The following is a 27,462-nucleotide window of genomic DNA, read 5'->3' on the forward strand; positions in this document are numbered from 1 at the left end:
GCCATCTTTGTTGGGTTAATTTGCATACTCACTCCTGATTGTCAGATGGGCATTGTGGAGGTACGGTCAATTTGCACATTTCCCTTTTATTGGTGTAGATAGAATCATATTTATGTTTCTCTTATTTTGGGATTTTATCTTTAAGGTTTCATGTGGGATCTAAGTAAGATTGATCACTATAGACATCATAATCTTCTCATTGAAAAGGCTATGTAAAGTTAAATTAACCCAGGACATGTTTATTCAGTCCCATCCCTGGCATTACAGTATGGAGAAAACTAGTTTAATAACAATTTAAATATGCCTTGAGATGTCTCTACTTCAGAACAGGAGGTTTATTGCTTGTGAATAAAGATTGAACATGATCATACATGATCTCAAATGCACACATGGCAAAGCTTGGCTTTCCCAATTCAAAGTGTCTACATATACAGAACAAACTGAAAACAACAAAATTTAGCATCGCATCTCATTTGTAAATTTTATTCCTCTAATAAAAGGGACTAAAAGACAATTACCTTGCCTTCTATTTAAGCATAGTCTCTTTTATACTAAGGCAAAAAATATGGTTTAAGAGTGTATTCATCACTTATGCTTTTTATACTGTGAGTTATTGAAACATTAAACATAGTTAATTCTTTTCAATTACTAGACTGCAAATCAAACATGCCAGTTAATAAATGAACCTTAAACATTTTTGTGTCTTACTAAAGATTGCTAGCCATTTGTGGGTACTACAAAAAACATATGAGGTTTTGAGAAAAATGCTTTAACCTATCATTTCCCTAAGGCAACTTGCATCAGTTGAAGCTTTCTCTGTTAAATGAAACAACTAATTGAAAGGTGAAAATTTCAGTCAAACAGTTTTTGTGGGGTTTATATTTTTATTACTTCTGTAGGATGATAAATAATGTGAATAATTTTTCCCCAACTGAATTTTTTAATTGTTTGAAATGATCAAAGTGATAATTTGTAAAGATAATTCCAGTTGGGGGGAGAAAATCAAATTTAGCAGTATCATTTAAAAAAATTAATTAGGCCCAACCATAATGATATCAATTCCTATTTATGGACCATTTGCTATCTTCTGGCCACTCACCAAAATTTGTCACCTCTGGCCAGCTCAGAGCTGACAGCCCAATGGATTTAGCAATAAGCAAGTCATTGTTTATTGCTGAGATCAGTTTCAGAAAAGTCAGGGTGGAAGCCAGGTTTCAATGGATTGTGGAGGAGTGAGGGAGAGAGAAGTGGAAACAGCTACCATGGAAACAAAATTACTTATGAAGGGGGAAAAAAGATGCAGCAGAAGCTGGCTGGAAGCATAGACTTTAAGAAAATAAGTGTTTTGCCGGCACCGGTTTGGCTCAGTGGATAGAGCGTCGGCCTGTGGACTGAAAGGTCCCGGATTCGATTCCAGTCAAAAGCATGTACTTGGTTGCCAGCACATCTCCGGTAGGGGGTGTGCAAGAGGCAGCTGGTCGATGATTCTCTCTCATCGGCATTTCTAACTCTCTATCCCTCTCTCTTCCTCTCTGTGAAAAATCAATAAAATATATTAGAAGAAAAAAAAAAGAAAATAAGAAAATAAGTGTTTTAGGTTTGGGTGTTTTTGTTGTTGTTTTAAGATAGGGGAGAAATGAGCATATGTAAATAAAACCTGGAATAGCATTTTGAAGGTACAGAGAAAGGATAAAATAATCTATTAAGCAAGGCACTTAATAGGTCAGAGAAAGAAGGATTTGTGGATAAGATATTCATCTGTGTTCTGATTCTGTTAAACCCTACAGGAGTCCCATGAGCACCTCAAACTCAGCATTTCCATCCCCATCCCTATCCCCAAACTTGGTCCTCTGCCCTGCTTCCTCACTTAACATATGGCACCATTATCCACCTACATTCCCAAACCAAAAATCTGGACATATGTTGAATCATATTTTTTCAATATCTTCTCATCCTATTGCCAAGTTTTTATTTTTTAAATGTGTGCGTTACATTTCTTTTTGAAAATGTCTTCCTGAATATCCAAGTCTAGGTGAGGTGCCCTACTCTGTCAATCAGGATGCCATTAGAAGAACAGAAACCCCATAGGTATTTCAGCAGAGGGCACTTAATGCAAGTAATTAATTACACAGAGGAAGGAAGAATTGAGAAGTTAAAGCAAATGAGAGAATAATGATAGCAGACAGCAACTACCACCTTCAGAGTTTGAGGAGCAACTCAAACAGATGGCATTTCTAGAACAAGTGGTGTGACAGTTGAAGTTTAACATCCAGCTCTCTGGAGAATAACAAAACCTGTTTGCTAATTTCTGTAGTGTAAATACCCAAATGTGCAGATTTTGAGCTACCAACTCATCACTAAATGCAGGGTTTGGAAGAGGTGCATAGCTTCAGCTCTCATGAGCTGGCACATCAGAAGCCAAAAGCTGAATTTGGAGTCATGGAAGGCAGGAGGCTATTTCCAAAGATGGTACCTGATGGGGTAATGGGACAATTAGCTTGCCTTCTCCATTTCAGCTACCTTACATTCTCTATGCAGTGTTTCACTTTGGTCAAATTCAGTCAAAATCCATCTGAGCTTGGGAAAGTCAGCCTGAAAGTTCAGATCTCCTCAGATATAGAGAAAAGTTGAGAAGGGGAAGGCATGGATTTAAGAACAGATGAGTAAAGACTCCTGGAATACTCTATACGCTTTATGACTGTTCTCTTTATTCTTTTCATTTTTTTCCATGGTAATTATTTCTTAAATGGAGTAGCATGATTTTATTAAAATTAACAGAAGACCATACATCAAAATCCCAAAACAAATTGGCAACAACAAGGCAAAACCCACTAAAAGATAGTTCTTTAGTCTAAAAGAACAATAAAAGAATTAAGTACACAATATGGTTTGATTAGTTTTGTGAAAAAAGCTCTGGAGTTCTCAGAGTAATATTGGTCCTTTGTTTTGTAATCACAGCAAAAGTTAAAATTCTCTCTTATTGGAGATAACTAGATGGAGTGAGGTTGCACAACAGATTATTGACATTTTATGGCTATCTCATTCTTTACAGGCAATTTTGCATTCCATTTTGAAAGGAAATTATCATAATTATAGAAGATCAGATATATATTAGAAACAAACATATCAGTTGTGCTGACATTCTCATGTCTTTAGATATCATGTGATTGAACGTTCACAAAACAAAATACCAAGTGTATATCAAAGCCAGAGATAAATGATAAAATGTATCAAGTATGAACCTATAGTAAAATTATAATATAAAATAGAGGGGTACTTCCTACAGCATTTAAAAAATCTTTACCAATGAAATTAAAGCAGTAATCAAAATCTTCCAGCACACAAAGCCCTGGTACAGAAGGCTTTACAAAGGAGTGTTACCAAACATTCAAATAACTATTCCTCAGACTATACTAAAAAATTCAAGAAGAAGGCACACTTCCCAGCTCTTTTAATGAAGCCAGCATTACCCTAATTCCAAAACTAGATAAAGACACTACAAAGAAAGAGAATTACAGGCTAAAATCTGTGATGAACATAGATGCTAAAATCCTCAACAAAATTCTAGCAAATTACTTTCAGCATTACATTAGAAAGATCATACACCATGACCAAGTAGGACTTATTCTGGGGATGCAAGGCTGGTACAATATCCTCAAATCAATAAATGTGATACATTGCATAAACAAACTAAGAGACAAATAACATAATCATATCAATTGATGCAGAAAAAGCATTTGACAAAATCTAACACCCTTTCTTGATTAAAAGAAAAAACCAACTCTCAACATAATAAAAGACATATATGACAAACCTACAGCCAACATCATACTCAGTGGGCAAAAACTAAAATCATATCCCCTAAAAACAAAACAAGAAAGATATGTACACTTTCATCACTCCTATTTGACAGTATTGGAAGTGCTAGCCATAGCAATTAGATAAGAAGAAGAAATAAAAGGTATCCAAATTGGAAAAGAAGTAAAACTGGCATTATTTGCAAATGACATGATATTGTACATAGAAAACCCTAAAGATTCCATCAAAAAGCTGCTAGACTTAATAAATGAATTTGACAATGTAGCAAGATACAAAATTAACACCAATAAATATGAGGCTTTTTTATACACTAGAAATGAACTCACAGAAAGAGAAACTAAAAAAAAAAACAATTCAATTTACCATTCCACCAAAAAAATTAAGATACCTAGGAATAACCTTAACTAAGGAGGTAAAAGACTTGTACTCAAAAAACTAGAGGACACTGAAAAAAGAGATAGATGAAGAGATGAACAAATGGAAGAGCATAATCTTTCTTTTCAGTGTCTTTATCTGGTTTTGGGATTAGAGTAATGCTGGCTTCATAGAAAGAATTTGGAAGTCTGCCTTCCTCTTGAATTTTTTGGAACAGTCTGAAGAAGATAGGTTTTAGTTCTTCTTTGAATGCTTTGTAGAACTTCCCTGTAAAGCCATCCAGACCAGGGCTATTGTTTACTGGAAGATTTTTGATCATTGTTTCAATTTCTTTGGTAGTAATTGGCCTATTCAGCTTTCTTGTTCTTGGTTGAATTTTGGGAGCTTGTATTTCTCTAAGAACATGTCCATTTCATTTAGGTTGTCCATTTTGTTGGAATAGAGTTGTTCATAGTATTTTTTTTTTCATAATAGTTTGTATTTCTGTTGGATGGTTTGTTTATTTGGTTCCTCTCTTTTTGCTTCTTTATGAGCCTGGCTAGAGGTTCATCAACCTTGTTTACCTTTGAATTTTGGGGGGTACTCTATACTGTTTATTTCCACTATGCTCTTTATTATTTCCTTCCTTCTGCTTATGGTTTTCTTGTTGCTCTCTTTCTAAGTCTTTGAGTTGTAGACTTAGATGATTTATTACGATTACTTCTTGTTTTTTTAAGGTAGACTGTTAGAGCTATGAACTTCCTTCTGAAGACTGCTTTCACTGTGTCCCATAGATTTTGGATTGTTGTGTTTTCACTGTCATTTGTAGCCATGATGCTTTTTTTTTTTCTCCTTTGATCTCTTTGGTAACCCAATCATTGTTTAATAGCATGCTATTTAGCCTCCAGTTATTTGATTTTTTTGGATTTTTTATTGTAGTTGATTTCTAGTTATATACCATTTTGATCTGAGAAGCTGCTTGATATGATTTCTATCTTGTTGAATTTGAAGTGACTCTGCCTGTGTCCCAATATGTGGTCTATCTTTGAAAATAATGCATGTGCACTTGAGAATAATGTATATTCTATGGCTTTGGGGAAATTTTCTGAAAATGTCAATTAATTTTTCTGATCTAGTTAGTCATTTAGGATTGATGTTTCTTTGCTAATTTTTTTTATAGAGGATTTGACCAGTGTTGTTAGTGGATATTAAATTTCCCTACTATGACTGTATTGTTGTCAATCACTCCCTTGACATACTCCAGATGTTTGTTGTGTGTGTGTGTGTGTGTTGTTTGTGTGTGTGTTTTTTTTAATGTATTTGGGTGCTCCTGTATTGGGTGTAAATATGCTTACCAGAGTTATAGCTTCTTATTTAATTATTCCTTTTAGTATTATGAAATGGCCTTCCTTATCTCTTGTTAAGGAAGAGGTCTAATTTAGGACCTCTTTGATTTCCAATTTGTCAGATATAAGTATTGCTACCCCAGCTTTTTTTCATTTCCATTCGCCTGAAAACCCTTTTTTCATCCCTTCACCATCAGTCTGTGTGAGTCCTTTGTTCTGAGGTGGGTTTCCTGTAGAGAATAGATATATGGATCATGTATATTTTCTTATCTACTCAGCTACCCTACTTTTGATTGGGGTATTTAATCCATTTGCATTTAACATTATTATTGACAAGTACTTAATTGTTACCAGTATTATTCTTTATGCCTATGTTGCTTCTTTGCTTCCTAATTATTCTTTTTACAGCAGACCCTTGCACGGCTAGTTTGGTGGTAATAAACTCCCTTAGTTCTTTTTTGTCTGTGAAGCTCCTGATTTCACCTTCAATTTGATTGATAGCCTTGCTGGGTACAGTATTCTTGGATTCAGACCCTTCCTTTGCATGACTTTGTATATTTCATTCCATTCCCTTCTGGCCTGATGAATTTCTGTTGAAAAATCAGTCATTAGTCTGATGGGGAATGCTTTATAGGTAACTTTCTGTCTCTTTCTGGCTGCTTTTCAGATTCTTACTTTGTCATTGGTATTTGCCATTTTAATTATAATGTGCCTTGGTATTGTTCTTTTGGGGTTCATTTTGTTTGGGATTCTGTGAGCTTCTTGGACTTGTGTGATATTTTATTTCAGGGAAGTTTTCTGTCATTATTTTTTCAAACAGGTTTTCTATTCCTTATTCAGTTTCCTCTCCTTCTGGCACCCCTATTATGTGGATGTAGTTTCATTTCATGTTGTCCCAAAGTTCCCTTAGGATCTCCTCCTTTTTTTTTTTTTTAGGGTGGGGGGTGTCTTTCTCTAGATGCTGCTCTGCTTGGCTATTTTTTTCTATCTTGTCTTCTAGCTTATTGATGCAGTCCTCCACTTCTTCTAATCTACTGTTGATGCTTTCTATTGAGTTCTTTATTGTAGCAATGTCATTTTTCATTTTTTCTTGATTCTTCTTCATTTCCTCTTGGTTCTTACCTATATTGTTGAATTGGTTTTCCCACCTTTTCAGTGACCTTATGACCATTTCTCTGATATATTGCTTGCCTCTATTTTGTTAACTTCCTTTTCTGGTGATGCATCATTTTCTTTCATAGACAGCCTGTTTGTCTCCCCATGATTTCTCCTCTCCAGGTGTCTGGCTATGCAGCTCTCTCTCTCCTGCATTGGCTTAAAGATACAAAATACAACACAACAAGGCACGATGCACAAGGCACTGAACATAAATGTATTCAAAATATTAATAACCCTAAATAAAGGTGACTACCAGAGGAAAGGGAATTAGGAGATTAAAAAAAAAGAGTGCAAAAATTATTTTGAGAAAAAGAAAAAAAGTAAGAGAGAAAAGAAGGAGAAAAACAAAGAAGGAGAAAAAAACTATTTATACAGGGAGAAAACTGCAATAGAACAACAACTAATCCAAAAAAATGCAAACAACAGACACCCAGAGAGAAATGCAAACTACAAACAAAAACTCAATACAAGCCAAGAGAGGAAAACCATAAGCAAAAAAAAAAAAAAAAAAAAAAAAAGAGAATATACAAACAAACAAACAAACAAAAAACCCAAACTAATCAATAATCAAACCATCAACAACAATAGGACAGAAAGAAAGAAGGGCAAAACAAAATAAAATAAATCACAAAAAATAAAAAAAAAAGGAATAGAGAAAAAATAATGAAGAAGAAAGAGAAGAAGTATGTATGGACTGGGAGCAAGGGAGCAGAAATTAGATATATAAGTAGGATGAATTTTTAACAGGGTGTAAAAAGAAAGAATAGGTAAAATCTAATCAAGGAATAGGGTAGGAGTAACAGGACAACAAAAGAGAAAAAGTGAGGAAGAGAGTGTTGGCATAAAGGTAAAGTTGAGATAGAGTAAAATGATGCTAAAGAAAAAAATGAAAATAAAATGTAGGACACTAATCACAAAATACAATAAAATAAAATAAAGAAAAAATAAAATGAAACTTTAAAAAGGTAAAAAAAAATAGTAGTAATAATACTAATTATAAGGTAAAATCAAGTGAGAAAAAATGAAAAAAAATTAGTTTCTTAAGTAAAAGAAAAATGTGTAGTAGTAGTTCTAACTGGTTTGGCTTAGTGGATAGAGCATTGGCCTGTGGACTGAAGGGTCACAAGTTCCATTCTGGTCAGGGGCATGTACCTTGGTTGCAGGCACATCATCAGTGGAGAGTGTGCAGTAGGCAGCTGATAGTTGTTTCTTTCTCATTGATGTTTCTGACTATCCCTCTCCCTTCCTCTCTGTAAAAAAGAAAAATATACAATATATATATATATATATATATATATATATATATATATATTTATTTATTATTTTTTTTTTTTAAATGTGCAGTGGTTTTCTGTCAGGTAGTCAGGACAGTATTGAAGTTTCCAGTATTCCACTGCTCCTTTGTGTTATAAGCCACAATCCTGTTTTCAAGCAGGAGGTATTTGTTTATCATCCTGCCTTTAGTTGTATTTACACAAGAGTCAATTTGTGATTTAACCCCTGGGTGGCAGTGTTTCTGTATTGACATCAGGGGTTATAAGTCCTCTCTACCCAGTATTTAGTTTTTGTTTTCCCTGCCACACTTAATACTGGGTTGAGGGAATCACTGCCCCAGAACTGGTTTTCTGATCGTTTCTCCCCACTCTGATCCCCAGGTTCCACAAAAACAACTTCTCCCTTCAGTCTCTCAGAGTGTTTTTAATTGGGAGATGCTATGTACTGGGCTTAATAATCAAAAGCAAGAATTTAAAGAGGGGTTGGGGGGGAAGCCAGAAATAGCACAGAGACTAGTGACTTTTTCCCCCAGCACTGCATGCATCTCTGCGCAGTTCTTTCCCCCTTAGCACTGTGCCGCCCACATAATGGTAGAAGTTCCAGCTGCCCTTCTGTGCCCAGCCCAGATATGGGTATATTTCTAGAGTTTCCCTTTGCCAGCAGCCCTGTGGACCCACTTCCACATTTGTGGGCTTCGCTGGCTAACCCCAATGGCTGCGGATTTTGTGGGGCACAGACTTCCTTTGAAACTCTAGATCCTGCTGTGCACATTTCTCCCTCCAGCCCGGATCGCAGACCTCACCTTTCTATAGGTGATATTTAACCTTCCTGTGAGAAGGTGCAGGGCTCATCCATGTTTGCATATTTACACTGCTTGAGACCCGGTGTTTGTGGGTTCATAGCTGGTCCCTGGATGTTGTGGTTATAAGGTCCTGAGATGTATCTGAGTGGTAAGTCTAGGCTTCTAATCACAACTGTCTTCTTCAAAATGGTGCATTCTCTGCACTATAAATTATCTTTTAATATGTGCATTCCTACAGAGAAGTTAATTTGGAGAATTCTCAGTTGTACAGCCATATTTTAACACTTATGGACTCAGAACATGTTTTCATTTTAAAATAACTTTGTAATATTTCATAATTAATCTAAGCTTCTTTTTGGATGCTTTATTTATTTTATTTTTTTGTACTTTCATTTAAAAAATAGATTCAAGCCCTGGCCAGTGTTTCTCAGTTGGCTGAGAATCATTCCAAGCAGCAAGAGGTCACCAGCTTGATTCCTGGTAAGAGCACATGCTTGAGTTTCAGTCTCCAAACCCAATGCAGGGGAGGCAGTTGATTGATGTTTCTCTCTCACATCTTTCCATCTCCCTTACTACCTCTCTCTAAAATCTATAAAAACATATTTTTAAAAATAAAGGGTACACTCAGTGAAAAGCATACTAATTGTAAAGGACAACTTGAGAATTACTTCAATTCTGTATGACCGCTTGGAGTCTGTAGTTGGGTTGAAAACAAAAAAGAGTGAAACAGAGTGTGTACTGTGAGGTACTGCATTCCATATGCTAAGTACAAATTTTAACTCATACATACTAAATATGTATCTTTAAATTGAAATTTATTATTTTTTAATTAGTAATCATTTTAAAACTAAAAAATAAGAAAAATAAAAAACATTCCATCAGTATTATCACTTAGTTACTACTTAATTTTTCTTTTAATAAAAGTCATTTACTAATTATCATAAAATTTTCATTTAAGATATTATAATAGAACTAGTGACCCAGTGCATGAAATTTGTGCATATTGGGGGGTTCCCTCAGCCCAGCCTTCCTCCTCTCACAGACTGGGAGCCATCAGGGGATGTCCTACTGATGGCTTAGGCCTGCTCCCCATGGGAGGAGACAGAGAGAAACATAAATGTAAGAAGGACACTTTGATTGGTTGCCTCCTGCATGAACCCTGATCTGGGCCCTGGCCAGGGAGAAGCCTGTAACCTAGGTACATGCCCTTGATCAGAACTGGACCCGGACCCTGAGGTCAGCAGGTTGAGGCCCTATCCACTGAGCCAAACCAGGTAAGGCAGGATATAACATTTCTTAAGACCCTCCAGCAGTGGGCCTTCATTTTTTCCACCATACCCGGAGTATGGTGAAAAACCCTAGATCATCTTCTTGAATTATTATTACCTTCTACCAAGAACTCTGCAAGTGGCAGTGAACAGGGAGCTTAGCCAATGAGTGGGCAGAAAAGGTATTTACTCTCAAACTGGTTTGGCTCAGTGGATAGACCGTGGGCCTGCGGACTGAAGGGTCCCAGGTTTGATTCTTATTAAGGGCATGTACCCTGGTTAGAGGCACATTCCCAGGGGGGAGTGTGCAGGAGGCAGCTAATTGATATTTCTCTCTCATTGATGTTTCTGACTGTCTATCCCTCTCCCCACTTCTCTGTAAAAAAATAATAATAATTTTAAAAAAATTAATTATATATATATATATATATATATATATATATATATATATATATATTTAAAGGTGTTTCCTCTGAAGCTCATGTGACCCCTGTGATGTGTCCACTAGGCTAGGGGCATGTCCCCACCACCTGGTGGTGGCCACCAGGGTCTCTGCATGCCACAGAGGCCAGCAGCCAGCCCCCTGTCGTGGGGGCTGGGCTAGGAGGGTGGACTCAAACCACCACTTGGCAGCATAGCAAACTCAAGTGGCTGGGGGCCTGGATCTGTAGGCCCGGAGTGGCCCGGGGGCATTCTGGGACCCCTGCCACTCAGGGTCTAAGCATGGACATACAGGTTAGGAGAGGCTGGGTCCCGAAGAGGTTCCCAGGACCCAGGCCGCTCTTTGTTGGGTTAATTTGCATGCTTGCTCTGATTGGCTGGTGGGCATAGCAGAGTGATGGTTAATTTGAATGTTTCTCTTTTATTAGGATTATAAGCATATGATTAAAGTTTAAACTGTTAAATAGATATAAAAATAGTGAGTTAGTAGATGTGCTGCATTATTAAATTAGTCTTTCAGATTATTTTAATTGGCATGATACAGAGTTCAGGGGGAAAATTCTTTATTTTTTGTATTTCCTTTATAGTCATTACCACTATGAACTTTTTTGTTTTATTTGATGATTATTTTTGCAAATAATTTTGATACATAAAGAACTATTTTAAAAAATGAGACACTCCAGTGTTAAATATAGTAGGTACACCTCTGTAGCCAAGCACCCCACCCAAATCATACCATTGTATTTTTTTTCAAACCACATCACCCACTTCCTATCTGGGCTTCTTCCTACTCAGGCACCTTGAAATCCATTTTCCATAAAGGAGTCCGAATTACCTTTTTAAAATACAAATCTGATGATCTTCATTCCCTGCTATTTAAATCCTTCTATGGCTTTGAAATGCTCTTAGAATAAAGACAAATCTCACAACCCCCAAATTATGGCCCTTTCTTGTCTCTCACCAAGCTGTCATTGCTCTCATTTGCTGAAATAACACTGACCTCACTCTCAGTCTCTTACTTACACATTTTTTCTTGCCACAACACCTCTGCCATTTATTTTAGTTAGTTCTTCCTCATCCTTTAGACTAGTCTCATTTAATTGTTAGCTCTCTAGTGAAGTCTCCCCTAATTTCTCTTGGCTAGATGATAACCTCAATATTACAGCCTCCCATAGCATCTGGTACATCTCCTTCTGGCACCTGCCATTATTGTAGTTTTACTGGTATTGCTTATTGATTAATGTTTGAATTTTCTGTTTGTTCATGTCTAGGGCTTAGCTTATAAGAAGGAAAGAAAGGAGAAAAGGAAAGAAAGAGAGAGAGAGAGAGAGAGAGAGAGAGAGAGAGAGAGAGAGAGAGAGAGAGAGAGAGAGAGAGAGAGAGAGGAGGGAGGAAGGAAGGGAGGAAGAAAGAAAAAAAGGAAGAAAGAAAAAAAGGAAGAAAGAAAAAAAGGAAGAAAGAAAGATGGGAGAAAACTGAAAAACTTAGAGAGGAAGGGAGAAAAGTGTGACAAAGAATACAAAAACAGAGGGTCAAGATGGCTGTGTAGGTAAATGTGGTGCTTGAATTCTCCCACAGCCACATCAAATTTATAAAGAAGTTACAAAGAAAAACCATCATTCAGAACTGCCTGAAATCTAGCAAGTAGAAGTCCTACAACTAAGGATATAAAGAAGCCAGATCAAGACTGACTGGTAAGGGGGGTGGGGGGCAGAGACTCAGAACAGGCTTGTCTCACACCTACATGTGACATAACAATTGTAAGGGATATAAAGCCTGTGGAGGTTTCACTGAGAAGTTAGGGGTTCCAGCCCCACACCAGACCTCTTAGCCCAGGGTTTCATTGCCAGGAAGAGAACTTCCCATAACTTATGGTTGTACAAAGATTATGGCTGAGTAAGATGTTGGGCTGCTTGGGTCCAAGTTTCTCTTAAAGGTCCTGCACATGGACTTACGCACACTCACTTGCTCTGAGCTCCAGCACTGGTGTAGCAACTCAAAAGACATCAGACACATTCAGGAAGAACTAAAGTATCTGGCATCAAGGCAAGAGCTAGAGGGACAGCTTTATTCTATACAGAAGTACTGGAAGAGCCTGTTGTTCTTTTTCTGAGCCCTTACCTCACAGAGCCCCATGATGGGTGCCATGTATGAGTCTCCATCAATCTGACTCACACTGTTTTCTGCCCTCATGATTCCCTGAAACCCCTGCCCCATTCACTTGCGGGCCCAATCCAAGATATTTTCAGTGGTTTTTCCATACAAATGGTCTGTCTTATTTTATGCTTCAGACTGTTCTAAAATCCATCAGACAAGCAGCATCTGACCTCAATGTTCTTGTGCCTGTAGCTCTCACTAGGTGGCCCTGAACCCAATATTAGCAGTAGCTAGCCTTGATTCACAGCTTGACTTATCCTGGGCACCTACAAGTCCAGCACAAGTGGTACTCATCTGCAGATCACTTTGTATCAATAGCTCATTCCAGGTAGCCCTAGGAATGGCACAAGTGGTGACTGACACTGTCCTGCACCTCCCAGGAGGAAGGTCCCAGAGCTAGTGCATCCATTGGACAGCTTCAGGCCATGTGTAAGACAAAGTGTTAACTTCCAGGTATCAGACTGGTATAAGGTAATTTGCAAACTTGAAACTTATACTTGTAAATCTTCAATAAAGCATTCAGGGCAGGTATTCTCAACATTTATTTAGCATAATTTCTCATTCTAATCTCTTCTCCAATGATTACTTCTGAGGTTTTTATTTTTAAAAATACAGTAAAAAAATACCAAAACAAATAAAATGACAAAAACTGAAACCATGTATTTTTAAATGATATAATAAAATGTTCATTTCACAACTATAAAAGACCTTCTGAAAACATGAAAGACAGACAGTTCTGTTAAAAAATGGAAAAAATATAGGAAGAAAGATTTCACAGAAAATACAAAAAAACTTGCTCAAACTTGTTCATAATAACAGAATGCAATCAAAATGACACGGATGAGATTGGCAGAAATGCAAACATTTGGCAACATACTTTTTTGGATGATTATAGGGAAAATGGGCTGTCTCATATTTTTTTGTCAAGAAGGGACTACAAGGATAGAATCCTAACAAAGAGTAGATTAGCATGAACTAGCAATATTACATATGTATTTACCTTATAATTGCAGTCCAATAAAAATCTTGTCTAGCAATTTATTTCTATTACTAGAGGCCTGGTGCACAAAATTTGTGCACAGGGTGGGGGGTGGGGTGTCCCTCAGCCCAGCCTGCACACTCTCTAATCTGGGACCTCTTGAGGGATGTTTGACTGTCCTTTTAGACCCAATCCCACCCGGATTGGGTCTAAATGGACAGTCGGACATCCCTATCACAATCCAGGACTGCTGGCTCCCAAATGCTCACCTGCGTGCCTTCCTGATTGCCCCTAACCACTTCTGCCTGCCAGCCTGATCACCCCCTAACCATTCCCATGACAGCCTGATTGATTTAACTGCTCCCTGCCAGCCTGTTTGGCCCCAACTTCCCTCCTCTGCCAGTCTGGTCACCCCAACTGCCCTCTCCTGCAAGGTTAATTGCCTCAAACTGCCCTTCCTTGCAGGCCTGGTGCCTCCTAACTGGCCTCCCCTGCTGGCCATCTTGTGGTGGCCATTGTGTGTCCACATAGGGGCAGGATCTTTGACCACATGGGGGAAGCCATCTGTGTAGTGGAGTGATGGTTTGCATATTACACTTTTATAAGATAGGGTAGAGGCCTGGTGCGTGGGGTGGATGGAGTGGTTGGTTTGCCCTGAAGGGTGTCCCGCATCAGGGTGGGAGTTCCCGTAGGGCATGGGGTGGCCTGGGCAAGGGGTCTGTGGTGGTTTGCAGGCTGGCCACACACCCCGGCAATCCAAGCAGTGGCCCTGGTATCTGGAATTTATTTACCTTTTACAATTGAAACTTTGTAGCTTGGAGTAGAGCCAAGCTTCCTGCTTGCTCCGTGGCTGCCATTATTTCTGTTTGGATTTGTTTACCCTCTGTAATTGAAACTTTGTAGCCTTGAGTGGAGGCCTAGGCCAGCCAGGGCAGGTGGAAAGCTTGGCTTCTCCATTGCCGGGGGCAACCCTATCTTGTTCTCTCCAGCTCCGTGGTTGCAGTCATTTTTCTTGGGATTTATCTTCTGTAATTGAAACTTTGTATCCTTGAGTGGAAGCCTAGGCTGGCCAGGGTGTGTGGAAAGCTTGGCTTCCTCTATTGCCGGGGAAACCAAAGCCTCTCAACTGCTCTCTGTGGCTGCAGTCATCTTGGTTGGGGTTAATTTGCATACTCACTCTGATTGGCTGGTGGGCATGGCTGGTGGGCGTAGTGGAGTGATGGTTAATTTAAATATTACTCTTTTATTAGGTAGGATACTCTGGGAAAAGTGAAGGGTTCATGAGGTTCCATTTTACTCCTCTTCCTACTTTTGTAATTATTTGTAAATATTCATAATGAAAAGATTTTTTAAATTAGTGCTTACTGGTGATTTATTTTAATTGCAATATTCTAATGCCTTAACTTGGTTTCCCCCAAAAAAAACAAAGGCTAAGATAAATGATACTACATAGATAAACTATTCAGAAATGTGATGGAGGGAAGGGGGATGGTAAACAGAAGAAAGGAGGGTCCTGACAAAGGTGCATTGTTGAGTTGGCCACCGAAGAAGTTGCTCAAATGGAAGGATTTTCTGAGAAACCTCATGTAATGAACCTCAAAAGCAGACTCTCTAAGCCTCAGGGATACCCAGGGCAGAAGCAGAGTGGCACCACACCTGAAGTACCTGAGTCCATGTGCTGTTAGGTTACCCCTGTGAGAAGCTGAGCTTGTGCAGAACTAGCTCCTGCATCTGTGGCTGAGCAAATACAATTCAATACCATGCACAAGATGTGTATGCTACCAGAAAAAGGCATTACTCCAACTTACAGATGAATTTTAGGATTTGTCTTTGTTTAATAGAGTGAAATTAGTAATAATTTTATTTTTAGAAATTTTGGTATTAAACAAAGTATCAAGTAGGTCATTTTATTATTACCAACTTTACTAAGATATGCAGCTTCCTTGGGGGGGCGGGGGGGGGGAATAATATTTATTAAAGCTAGAAAAGTTAAGGGTTTAAATATGCACCCAGTTGTAAATGGTTCTTAGTGAAGTAGAAATAAACCAATTGTAAATGGTTTTCAGTGAAGTGGGCATAAATATTTAGGGACACCTTGGGGGATGTCTGACTGCCAGTTAGGCCCAATCCAAACTTGCAGTCGGTCATCCCTCTCGCAATCTGGGACCGCTGGCTGCTAACCGCTCATGGGCCTGCCTGCCTAATTGCCCCTAACTGCCTCTGCCTGCCTGATCAGCCCCAACTTCCCTCCTCTGCTGGCCAATTTGGTTCTAATTGGTTAGTTTCTATGCCAGTCAGCATAAAAGTTCTGCCTCCTAGGCAGCCATTGGCACCTCACAGTTGACCCAGATTTGGTTCTGATTGGTCGGTTTCTATGCCAGTCAGCATCTCTGGTTCTATCAATGGGGCCTGATCAGAAAGGCAGGGGTGAGGTGATCAGCAGCCCCAGTGGAGGCCTGGAGAAAAATGGAGGTGCAGTTGTTGACCCAGTCCAGAGAGAAAGATAGAGGCAAGTTCTGATCAACAGCTGACACACAGGCTACAGATCAGACCCTGATTCTCTCTTCAGGCCTCTCTCCATGCCTGATTCATATCCCACCTCAGCACAGTGCTGGGTCACCACACCTGCAGTTGCAGCAGTCTTGCTGGGTCACCAGGCAACCCAGCACTGACTGCAGGACTGACTTCTGGTTGGTCGAGCCTCTGGTCATGACAGACCCAGGGTTTTTATATTTTAGGATTAGATATGCTCACAGGATGGGGCAAGAATCTTAAGTATACAAATCAATGCAATGTAAGTGTATATGTGCTGATTTTGAAAAGTTTGAAAATAAAAAGAGAGGGAATGTAAACTTGCAAGCCATATGCTCTGCAAGCAGTTATTGAGGCAATGCTGGCATAGCCAAGACTCATTTTAAAATGCTGATCATTTCTCTGTGCCAGAGAGAAGTGGGAATCAGAATGATTTATTCTAATAATTTTGTATCACTGAGAAATCTTTTATATACTGCTAACTGATTTGAATGCCCACGAATGCTATGAGTCCTGAAAGCATGTTCCTTTGCATTTCTCCTCATTTATTCCACATAAGCCAAATATTATATGAAGTAATGAGTCTGGAATTCCTAAACAAATAAAATTTCTATTGTCTTTAATATTGTGGGTTGGCTAAAAGGTTATTATCTTCTCAATATGGTTTTCCCATCTGTATTTAATTTACTATTGTTGTTATAACTAATGATCACAACTTTCAAGGATGAAAACAATCAAAATGTATTTCCTCACAGTTCGGGAGCCAGGGCTGTGCCTCTTCCTAAGACTCTCAGGGAGAATCCATCCTTTACTTCTTCTAACTCCTGGTAACTTGTGGTTCCTTAGTTTGTGAGCCATATCACTCTACCTCTGTCTTTACATTACCTTCCCCTCTGTGTGTGTCACGTCTCTTCTAGCACTTTCTTATAACTAGACTAGGGGCCTGGTGCATGAAATTCGTGCACTGGGGAGAGGTCCCTCAGCCCAGCCTGCCCCCTCACATACTGGGAGCCTTCAGGGGATTTCCTATGGATGGCTTAAGCCCACTCCCCAGTGGGAGTGAACCTAAGTCACAGTCTGGCTTCCCTTTGCTTGAGGTGACCGGGCTGATCACGGGAAGGTGCCAGCCCCATCACCCCACTGCTGCAGCCACCGCCAGTCACCATAGCCACCAAGGTATTGTCAATCTCTCTGTTAAAGTCCTCTATAAGTTTTTCATATACTTTGGGGCACCTATATTGGGTCCATAAATGTTTACTGGGTTTATATCATCTTTTTTAATTGCTCTCTTTAGTATTATGTAGTGACCTTGTCTCTTGTGATGGCCTTCATTTTAGTCTATTTTGTCGAATATGAGTATTGCTACTTCAACTTTCTTTTCTTTTTCATTTTCATGGAAAATTTTTTCCATCACTCACTTTCATCCTGTGTGTGTCTTTTGTTTTGAGGTGGGTCTCTTGTAGACAGCATATAGTTGGGCCATGTATTGGTATCCATTCAGCTACCCTTCACTTTAGATTGGAACATTTAATCCATTTACATTTAGGGTTGTTATTGAGAGGTACTTGTTTATAGCTATTTAATTCTGTATGGCTAGGTTTCTATCTCTGTTTCTTCTTCTCAACAATTCCTTACAGCAATTTCTTTAGAGTTTCTGAACTCTGTTTTAGATAAATTTCTTATCTCTATTCATTTATCTCTTCTTCTGGAGAATTCCCTAGTTCTTTCATATGGGTACTGTTTCTTTCTCTCCTCATTTTGGTTGCCTGTTTGGGATTTGTGACTAAATCCTCCATTGCATGAGGGAATTATTCAGCCTAGGAAATGTGGGATGTCTGCTTTTTGAGCTCTATCCCCCAAGTTCCCAATCCTGGGTTCCACTCTCACTGCTCCAGTCCACTTCACACTCCCTCAGGAAATTTTTGTGTGTTGGCCCTTCAAGAGGGTGCCCAAACTTTCAGCTGCCACTCCCTGACAGACAGCACCTCACTGATTTTCACAGGTAGATGTTATGTGGGTACCCTCCTCAGTTTGGTGCTTTCTACTGGAATCACAGCTTTGGGATTAGATCCCAGAGTTCTCAGTGGCACCCCTCCACAGCTGAGATATCTCTCCAGGACTTTAGTTGCTGTCTGTGGGTGCCTAGCCAGCTCTTTTGCACCCCACCCATTTTACAGATCTCTATGCAGTTTCCACCTTTTGCCCTTGGGTATCAGGATTATCTCCTGAGAGTTTTCTGTTGCTTATTCAGGAAGCCTTGTTGTATTTCAGTTGTAATTCCAGCTTGTTCTTGGGAACATATCTGTGCAGCATCCACCTTCTCTGTCACCATTTTTAATCTCCCTAATATTTTTCAAACATAGTAACATTTACCAGTTCCACGGATAGAACCTAATATCTTTGGGGCCACCATTCAGCTCATTACACCAACCATGAGTTAATCTGCTAATATACTAATGTCTATATTATTTATTTGTTGCTGTAAAGTTACAGTTGAAAGGAAATACTGCTCCCCTCATATTTATCTATATCCACACCCTACAATTAGCCATAATTTTCTTTATAAGAGGGTGTCAGCATTTCTAAGGCAGATGTCAACATACTTTTTCTGACAAGTTTCAAAAAGTGGATATTTAAGGATTTGTGAACTATCTGTCACAACTATTCAACTCTTTCTTTTTGGTGAGAAAATAGCCACAAATAATATGTAAATAAATGTGTTCCAATAAAACTTTGTTTTCAAAAACAGACAGTGGGCCAGATTCCATGGGTGGATGGACCTTTGCTGACTCTTATAAAGTCTAGACTTTTCTTGGGGAATATGAAAATAGTTTGTATTTCAAAATATATACTCCAGAAATGTCCATGTGTTTCTTGGGTTACTCTGAAAGAGTAAAGGGTGGATGAGCTAGGAAAAAGGTAAATTGTATCAGGGACTCAGTTGTGGCTTGAGACATCCCATATCAGAAAGAAAGAAAAATGGCAGCTGCAGTGGGTATCAGCTTCCTACTGCTACTATAACAAATCACCACCAGCTTAGAGTTTAAATAATACAGTTTTATTATTTTATAATTCTGTTGGTTAGAAGCACATCGGATGTCTCAATGGGCTAAAATCAAGTTGCTCTTTCATAAGGCTCTAGGAGGGGGAAGTCTGTTTCCTTGCCTTCATCAATTTCAGAGGCTGTCAGATTCCTTGGCTCATGATCCTCTTCCTTCACCTTCAAAACCAGCAGATTGAAGACCATCATATCAGTCTGACCTTTTTTTTTTTCTTCCTTGTCTATGTTTAAAGACCCTTATGGTTACATTGGACCCACCAAGATAATTCAGGATAATATCCTTATATTAAGTCAGTAGATTAGTAACCTCAAGTATTTAAACAATCTCAATTCCCCTTTTTCATATAATGTAACTTATTCACAAGTTCTGGGAACTAGGATGTAAAATCATTGTGAGACCATTATTCTGTATACCACAAGGCATGTGCAGAATCTGTATTCTACTTCAAGAAAAGCTCAGGAGGTAAAAGAACTACTGATGGGGTTGAATGTAAAGATACTAGAAATAAAACTAATCCCTTGGCTCTGACAGCTACAATGTTCTTGTTGCAAAGATGACCATGTAAAAAGGTATCTCTGGAACTCAACCAGAGAGTATCTACAGCTCTCAAAAGAGTTGCTCAGTAATAAAATCAACAAGAAAACAATTGTGACCATCCTGTGGTAAAGACCAGGGACCTCTTCAATTTTCATGAATAATGTAGCACTTAGCTTCTCAGATGAAAAGAAAGAGGAAGTTCCAATACTGATACTGAATGTCCTGCCAATCTGATGATTAGAAACTCAGAGACAGATTGAATTTTGTTTAGAAAATAAAAGAACAGGACATTTCTATTATCTCTGGAAAAACAAAGAACTTACTATATTACCTTCCAAAATATAGGTATTCAATATGTTATGTTCCTTTCTTTTCTCCTCTAAGCTCCTAATATTGAAACCCTGTTATTTTAAAACCTTTAATAATTCAATAGTTCTGGTCCAGGCATCAAAGATCCTCTATCAAAATATGATTCAATCCTGCTTTTACAAATTTAATACCAAATTTTAACTTTTATAGATTATGATTTCTAACATAATTATATTTTGTTTCCATTAATGAGTATAGTTCATAGTGCTTCCATGCCTTGAAAGACTTTTTTTCCCTCCCTCTAAATTCTACCTATATTCAAGGTCATTTTCAAATGCTACTATTTATCATAAATCTTCCCCTAACCTTCCTAACCAAATTATTGGAGCATCCCACTCTATTTGCGTAGACCAGTAACTGTTAAAGTCTTCTAACAGTGTGTTAGTCAGATGCCATCAGAAAGCAAAGCACTATCATTATTTCAACAACAAAAATTTAATGTAGGTGTTTGAGAACTGAAAGAGCAATAGAGAACACTAAAAATTACCCAGAGAAAACAAGTAGCTATTCCCCATAGATTTGGGAGAATAAAAAGAAAGAAGTTAATTTATTAGAGTTTAGAATTTGAGAGTGAATCCCTGCATAACTGGAACTCAGAACTCTAAGAGGCAGGCAATGCCTCACTGCAATTGGAAGTAGTGGGGGCAATAAACTAGTTTTGTAATTCAAAGAACCTAAAGATCAAAACCAAATTCCACTGTTAAAACAAACTATTCTTATTGGGGTGAAATGTCACTATTGCAGGAAATTGTCACTGCCTAGGATAGCAATGGATATAAAACAGAATAAGTAAGTCCCTTCTATCTTCTTATTGTGTTCCTGTCACTCTAATGCTTCTTGCCAGAACCTAATAAGAAGCCAGCTGGCAAATGAATGTGGGAAATACAATTTGCTGCATCTTAGCTCTATAATGATAAAGGAAATATATAAATATAGAATTGAAATCTGATCAGGCAGGCATTCTGGAATACTAATGAGGAAGATGCTTTGAGGTAGCAATGCTTGCAGTATTTTTTTATTGCACCATATAAAAATTGACCATGTGACAAAAACATAGGGCTGGTCCAAGTCCCAGTAGAAAATCTTACCTTCCCATCAAAATCTTTACTTTCCAGTTACCCATTTCCATTGATAGTACCAAGAGGAACTCCTAACATATAAACAAAATATCTTGTAACCCACCAATTATTTCCCTCTCCCTCACAAAATACTCATCTATTACCAAATCCTATTCAAATTATTTATAATACTTTTTTTATCTCCATCCCCACTACTATCACTAGTTGCCTTTGTATTTGGATGGCTATGAATTACCCAGCCAGTCTTGTTTCTTCCAATTTCATCAGGTCCACTACACAAAGCAACAAAGTCATAACAGAAATAGTTATATTGAAGAGATAATACTAACATATATTTTAAAAGTATACAATCAATGATATAATACTACCAGTGAATGTTTTTAATTCTTAAACAAGAGAAAGCAATGAACCTAGAAGTGTCAAAGCAAGACAAGAGATAGATATTGAGGAATTATACAAATTAGTTAGCAAAGGACAAGGGGAAAGGGCACACCAAATTGGAGGACAATGAAAACTATAGAGGCAGAAAATTATTATGTTGATTTTTTTGAGGGACAATAAGGAGATAGGACTAATCACACCTCAGGATGCATGTTGAAAGTATCAAAAGGTCTTATTTGGGATGGCAGCCATTTTGTGAATATATACAAAATGAGCTGATGAGGAAACATATTCAGATTATTCTACTAGTTGCCAAAACCGGTTTGGCTCAATGTATAGAGCGTCGGCTTGGGGACTGAAAGGTCCCGGGTTCGATTCCGGTCAAGGGCATGTACCTTGATTGCGGGCATATCCCCAGTAGGGGGTGTGCAAGAGGCAGCTGATCGATGACTCTCTCTCATCGATGTTTCTAACTCTGTATCTCTCTCCCTTCCCCTCTGTACAAAATCAATAAAATCTATTTTTAAAAAATTATTCTACTAGTAAATATAAGTGTACCTCCTATTTCATAAAGTCTCACCATGACGAATGGGTCAGTATCACCATTATGCTGAACTTACTCTCTTGCCTCTGAGATCATATAAACAAATTGAGAGATAAAAACCACATAATCATATGAATTGATACAGAACAAGCATTCAACAAAATCCAACATCTTTTCTTGATAAAAAACTCTCAGCAAAGTAGGAATAGAGGGATCATACCTTAACATAATAAAAGCCTTATATGACAAACCTACAGCCAACATCATACTCAATGGGCAAACACTAAAACCATTTTTCCAAAGGACGGAAAAGTCAGGGATGCCCACTCTCACCACTCCTGTTTAACATAGTACTGGAAGTGCTAGTTACAGTTATCAGTCAAGAAGAAGAAAGAAAAGGCATATAAATTGCATAAGAATAAGTAAAAGTGTCATTATTCACAGATGACATGATATTGTACATTGAAAACCATAAAGACTCCATTAAAAAACTATTAAACTTAATAAATGAATTCAGCAATGTAGCAGGATACAAAATTAACACCCAGGAATCTGTGGCTTTTTAAATACCAACAATGAACTCACAAAAAGAGAAAGAAAAGAAACAATTCCATCTACAATAGAAGAAGAAGAAGAAGAAGAAGAAGAAGAAGAAGAAGAAGAAGAAGAAGAAGAAGAAGAAGAAGAAGAAGAAGAAGAAGAAGGGAAGGAAGGAAGGAAGGAAGGAAGGAAGAAAGAAAAATAGGATGCCTAGGAATAGCCTTAGCTAAAGAGGTAAAAGACCTATACTCAGAAAACTACAGGATGTTGAGAAAAAAGATAGAAGAAGACATAAACAGATTTGAAGAATATACTATGCTCATGAGTTGGTAGATTCAACATCATTAAAATGTCCATACTACCTGAAGTAATTTATATATTCAATCCAATCCCCATTAAAATACCAAGAGCATAATTCACATACCTAGAACAAATGCTCCAAAAATTCATCTGGGATAAAAAAAAGAACTTGAATAGCCACAGCAATCCTGAAAAAGAAGAACAAAGTTGGAGGACTCAAAATACCATACATCAAGTTATATTACAAAGCCACTGTTCTCAAAACTGCCTGGAACTGGCACAAAAACAGACATATAGACCAATAAATAGAACAGAGAACCCAGAAATCAACCCAAATCATTATGCTCAATTAATATTTTACAAACTAGACCACCAACATATATCATACATAAAAATAATCTTACAATAGATAAAGGACTTAAATATAAGATGGAAAACCATAAAAATCTTGGGAGATTCCAGATGCAGCATAATATCAGAAATATATTGTAGTAAAACCTTTACTGATACAGCTCCCAGGGCAATAAAAAATAAAGAGAAAATAACAAATGGGACTACATCAAAATAAAAAGCTTCTGCACAGCAAAAGAAACCATCAATAGAACAATAAGAAAGCCCACTGCATGGGAGAACATATTTGCCAATGTTATCTCCAATAAGGTTTAATCTAAAAAATTTATAGGGAACCCATACTACTTAACAAAAGGAAGACAAACAATTCAATCAAAAAATAGGCGAAGAGCTTAAATAGATACTTTTGAAAGAGGATATACAGAAGGCCAAGAGACGTATGAAAATATGTTCAAAATCACTAATCATCCAAGAGATGCAAATCAAAATGATAATGAGGTACCATTGTCAGAATAGCACTAATTATCCAAGAGATGCAAATTAAATCAACAATGCGTACCATCTAGCACCTGTCTGAATGGCTATCATCAATAAATCAACAAATGACAAGTGCTGGTGAAGATGTGGAGAAAAAAGAACCCTTCTGCACTGCTGGTGAGAATGCAGACTGGGGCAGCCACTGTGAAAAACAATATGGAGTTTCCTCAAAAAATTAAAAAGGAAACTACCATTTGACCCAGTAATCCCATTTCTAGGAATATAACCTAAGAAATCAGAAACACCAATCCGAAAGGAGATATGCACCCTTGTGTTCTTTGCAGCACAATTTACAATAGCTAAGATTTAAAAACAGCATAAGTGCCCATTAGCAGATGAATAGATTAAAAAACTGTGGTACATCTACTAGTACACTATGGAATACTGCAATGCTGTTAAAAAGAAAGAACTCTTTCCATTTGAAATGCATAGATAGCCGGGACCGATTTGGCTCAGTGGATAGAGCGTCGGCCTGTGGACTGAAAGGTCCCGGGTTTGATTCCGGGCAAGGGCATGTACCTTGATTGCGGGCACATCCCCAGTAGGGGGTGTGCAAGAGGCAGCTGATCAATGATTCTCTCTCATCGATGTTTCTAACTCTCTATCCCTCTCTCTTCCTCTCTGTGAATAAATCAATAAAATATATTTTTAAAAAAGAAAAAGAAATGCATAGATAGATAGACTGGAGAGCATTATTCTAAGTGAAATAAGTCTGTCAGAGAAAGATAAATATCATATGATCTCACTCATTTGTGGAATATAATCAACAACATAAAGAGATAAACAAAAAATAGATACAGAGACAGAGAATCATAGAACAGTCTGCTGAACTTCAATGGGAAGGCGGGGGAGGGGGGATGTAAAAGAACTACTGAAGGAATTGTATACATGAATATAAGCATAACCGATAAACACTAGGGGCGGGGGATGTGCAGGCTTGTGCTAAAGGGTGGGGGTGGCTGGGGAAAGGTCAAGGAAAGAAAAGGAGAAATATGTAACACTATATATAATAGTTTTGACAATAAAGAATTTTTTAAAAAATAGAGATTTTTAAGGGATATATCATCAGCAATACAGTCATAGTAGAGGATTTTAACACCCTGCTGACTTCATGGGATAAATCTTACAGACAAAAAATTAACAAGAAAATGATGACTCTAAATCCACACTAAATCAGATGGAATTAATTGACATTTATAGAACATTTCACACCAAGCTGCAGAATATACATGCTTCTCTAGTGCACATGAATCATTAACAAAGATAGACTGCATGTTATGATACAAGACAAGTCTCTACAAGTTCCAAAAGATTGAAATCATATCAAGTATCTTTTCAGATCACAATGGAATGAAATTAGAAATAAACTACAGTAAAAACATTCAAAAATATTCAGATACCTGGAGGCTAAATAGCATGTTATTAAATAATAACATGTTTTTAAAGAAAGAAAGAAAAAAGTACCTGGAAACAAATAAAAATAAACATACCAACCCCAAACCTCTGGGACACAACAAAAGCAATCCTGAAAGAAAAATTCATAGAACTATAGGTCTACTTTTTAAAAAATAGAAGAAAAATTAATAATAAACTATTTAAGCCTACAACTTAAAAAATTAGAAACAAAAGCAGGAAAAGCCCAGAATAAGTAGAAGGAAGGAAAAATAAAGATTAAAGCAGAAATATATAACAAAGAGGCTAAATAAAAATAATAATAATAATAATAATAATAATACAAAAAATCAATGAAACCAAGAGCAGGTTTTTTTGCAAAAATAAACAAGATTGGTGAACCTTTATCCAGACTCATCAAAAAACAGTGAGTACCCAAATAATAAAATCAGAAACAAAAGTATTGAAGTAACAACTGACATAACAGAAATATTGTAAGAAAATACTATAAACAATCACATGCCAACAAATTGGACAATGTGGATGAAATGGACAAATTCCTAGAAAAATACAACCTTCCAAAACTAAATCAGGAAGAATCAAAAACCTGAATTGGCCAATAACAACCAAGGAAATGGAAGCAGTAATCAAAAGATTCCAGGCAAACAAAAGCCCTCATCCAGATGGCTCCACAGGGGAATTTTACCAAACATTCAAAGAAGAATTAACAATCTATCTTCCTCAAACTATCCCAAAAAAAACTAAGAAGAAGGAACACTTCCAAGCTCCTTGTATGAGGCCAGCATTATCCTAATTCCAAAACTAGATAGACACTACAGTAAAAAAGAATTACAGGCCAATATTTCTGATGAACATAAATGCTAAAATTCTCAAAAAATATTAACAAATCTGAGAGAAACCAAGATGGCGGCATAGGGTAGACACCCGAATGCAGCCTACCACAACAAATTTGAATTTAGAACTGAAAAACAGGGGAAGCATTGCCCTGAAGCGCCAGACGGCTAGCTGAGAGGAGGCTCTGCCATCTGGGAAGGAGAGAGAAGGCACGCTGAACCTCAGGAACTGCGAAGATACGGAGAACTGTGTGCGCGAAAAGGCGCTGGCTTACTCCTGGCACGGAGAGGGCAGGCCGGGCTGAGTTCGCTACTGGCTTACTCCTGGCACGGAGAGGGCGAACAGCTAACGCGCGGCTGGCTTTCTTGTTCAAGAGGAAAACAGAATCACCCTATTGCTCTGATAGACGACCCCAGACAGGGAGAGGCCAGACTGTCAGGCAGCGGGCAGAGATCTCTTGGAGGTGTGTGAAGCCAGAGGCCATTACTGCGGGACTTGGGGAGGAGCCGAAGGGAAAACAAAGTTTGTCTGCACCAACCCGAGACTCCACCCCATCTGTGGCTGAGTACAGAAGCTCTCCCAGAGACTGGCTTTCTCTAAGGAGGGACTGGCCGGAATCCAAAGCTTGTCTGCGCCTTTACCAAAGAGGTGCGGTCGCCTGCAACCAATCTTCCAAAACTCTCCATGAACAGGACTTTTCTAAGGCGAGACTGACAGGGAACCAAAGTTTGTCTGCGCACCCCGAGACCCCGCCCTATCCAAGCAGAGTACAGAAGCCCTCTTAGCCAAGACACTGCTGACCCTCACAGCCAATTGGCTTGAAGATCAACGCTTCCCAGTGATACCAACAATAAGCAAGGCTTAACAACAAGACTGCACACACAGCCCACAAAGGGCTACACCAAGACTGTCCACCGCAGGTAACTGGGAAGGCTGTGCTACTGGGCTCTACCAGAACACCTAGCACACAAAGCTATTCCATCAAATCAGGGAAACAACTAAAATGCAGACAAGAAGAAGGATACAAAGGAAGGAGATGGAGGAAAAGAAAAGATTGGACATTGAGTTCAAAACTACAGTTATAAGATTATTCAACAATATCATAAAAAAGGCCGATAAAATAAATGAGACCTATGAGGATATGAAAAGGGAGAAACTAGAAATAATAAGGGAGGGATCAACTAGAAATGAAGAAAACATTGTCTGAAATAAAAAATATTATACAAAGTCCTAAAAACATACTGGAAAATGGGAAGAATCAAGACAAAGATTTAGAACAAAAAGCCAGAGGACACTCCTCTGTAGAAGGGAGAAGATAAGAGAATCCAGAAAGTTGAAGATAGTGTAAGAAACCTCTGGGACAATTTCAAGAGAACCAACATCA

The sequence above is a fragment of the Pipistrellus hanaki genome, assembly GCF_964339955.1.
Source record: "Pipistrellus hanaki genome assembly, chromosome: 2".
NCBI lineage: Eukaryota > Metazoa > Chordata > Mammalia > Chiroptera > Vespertilionidae > Pipistrellus > Pipistrellus hanaki.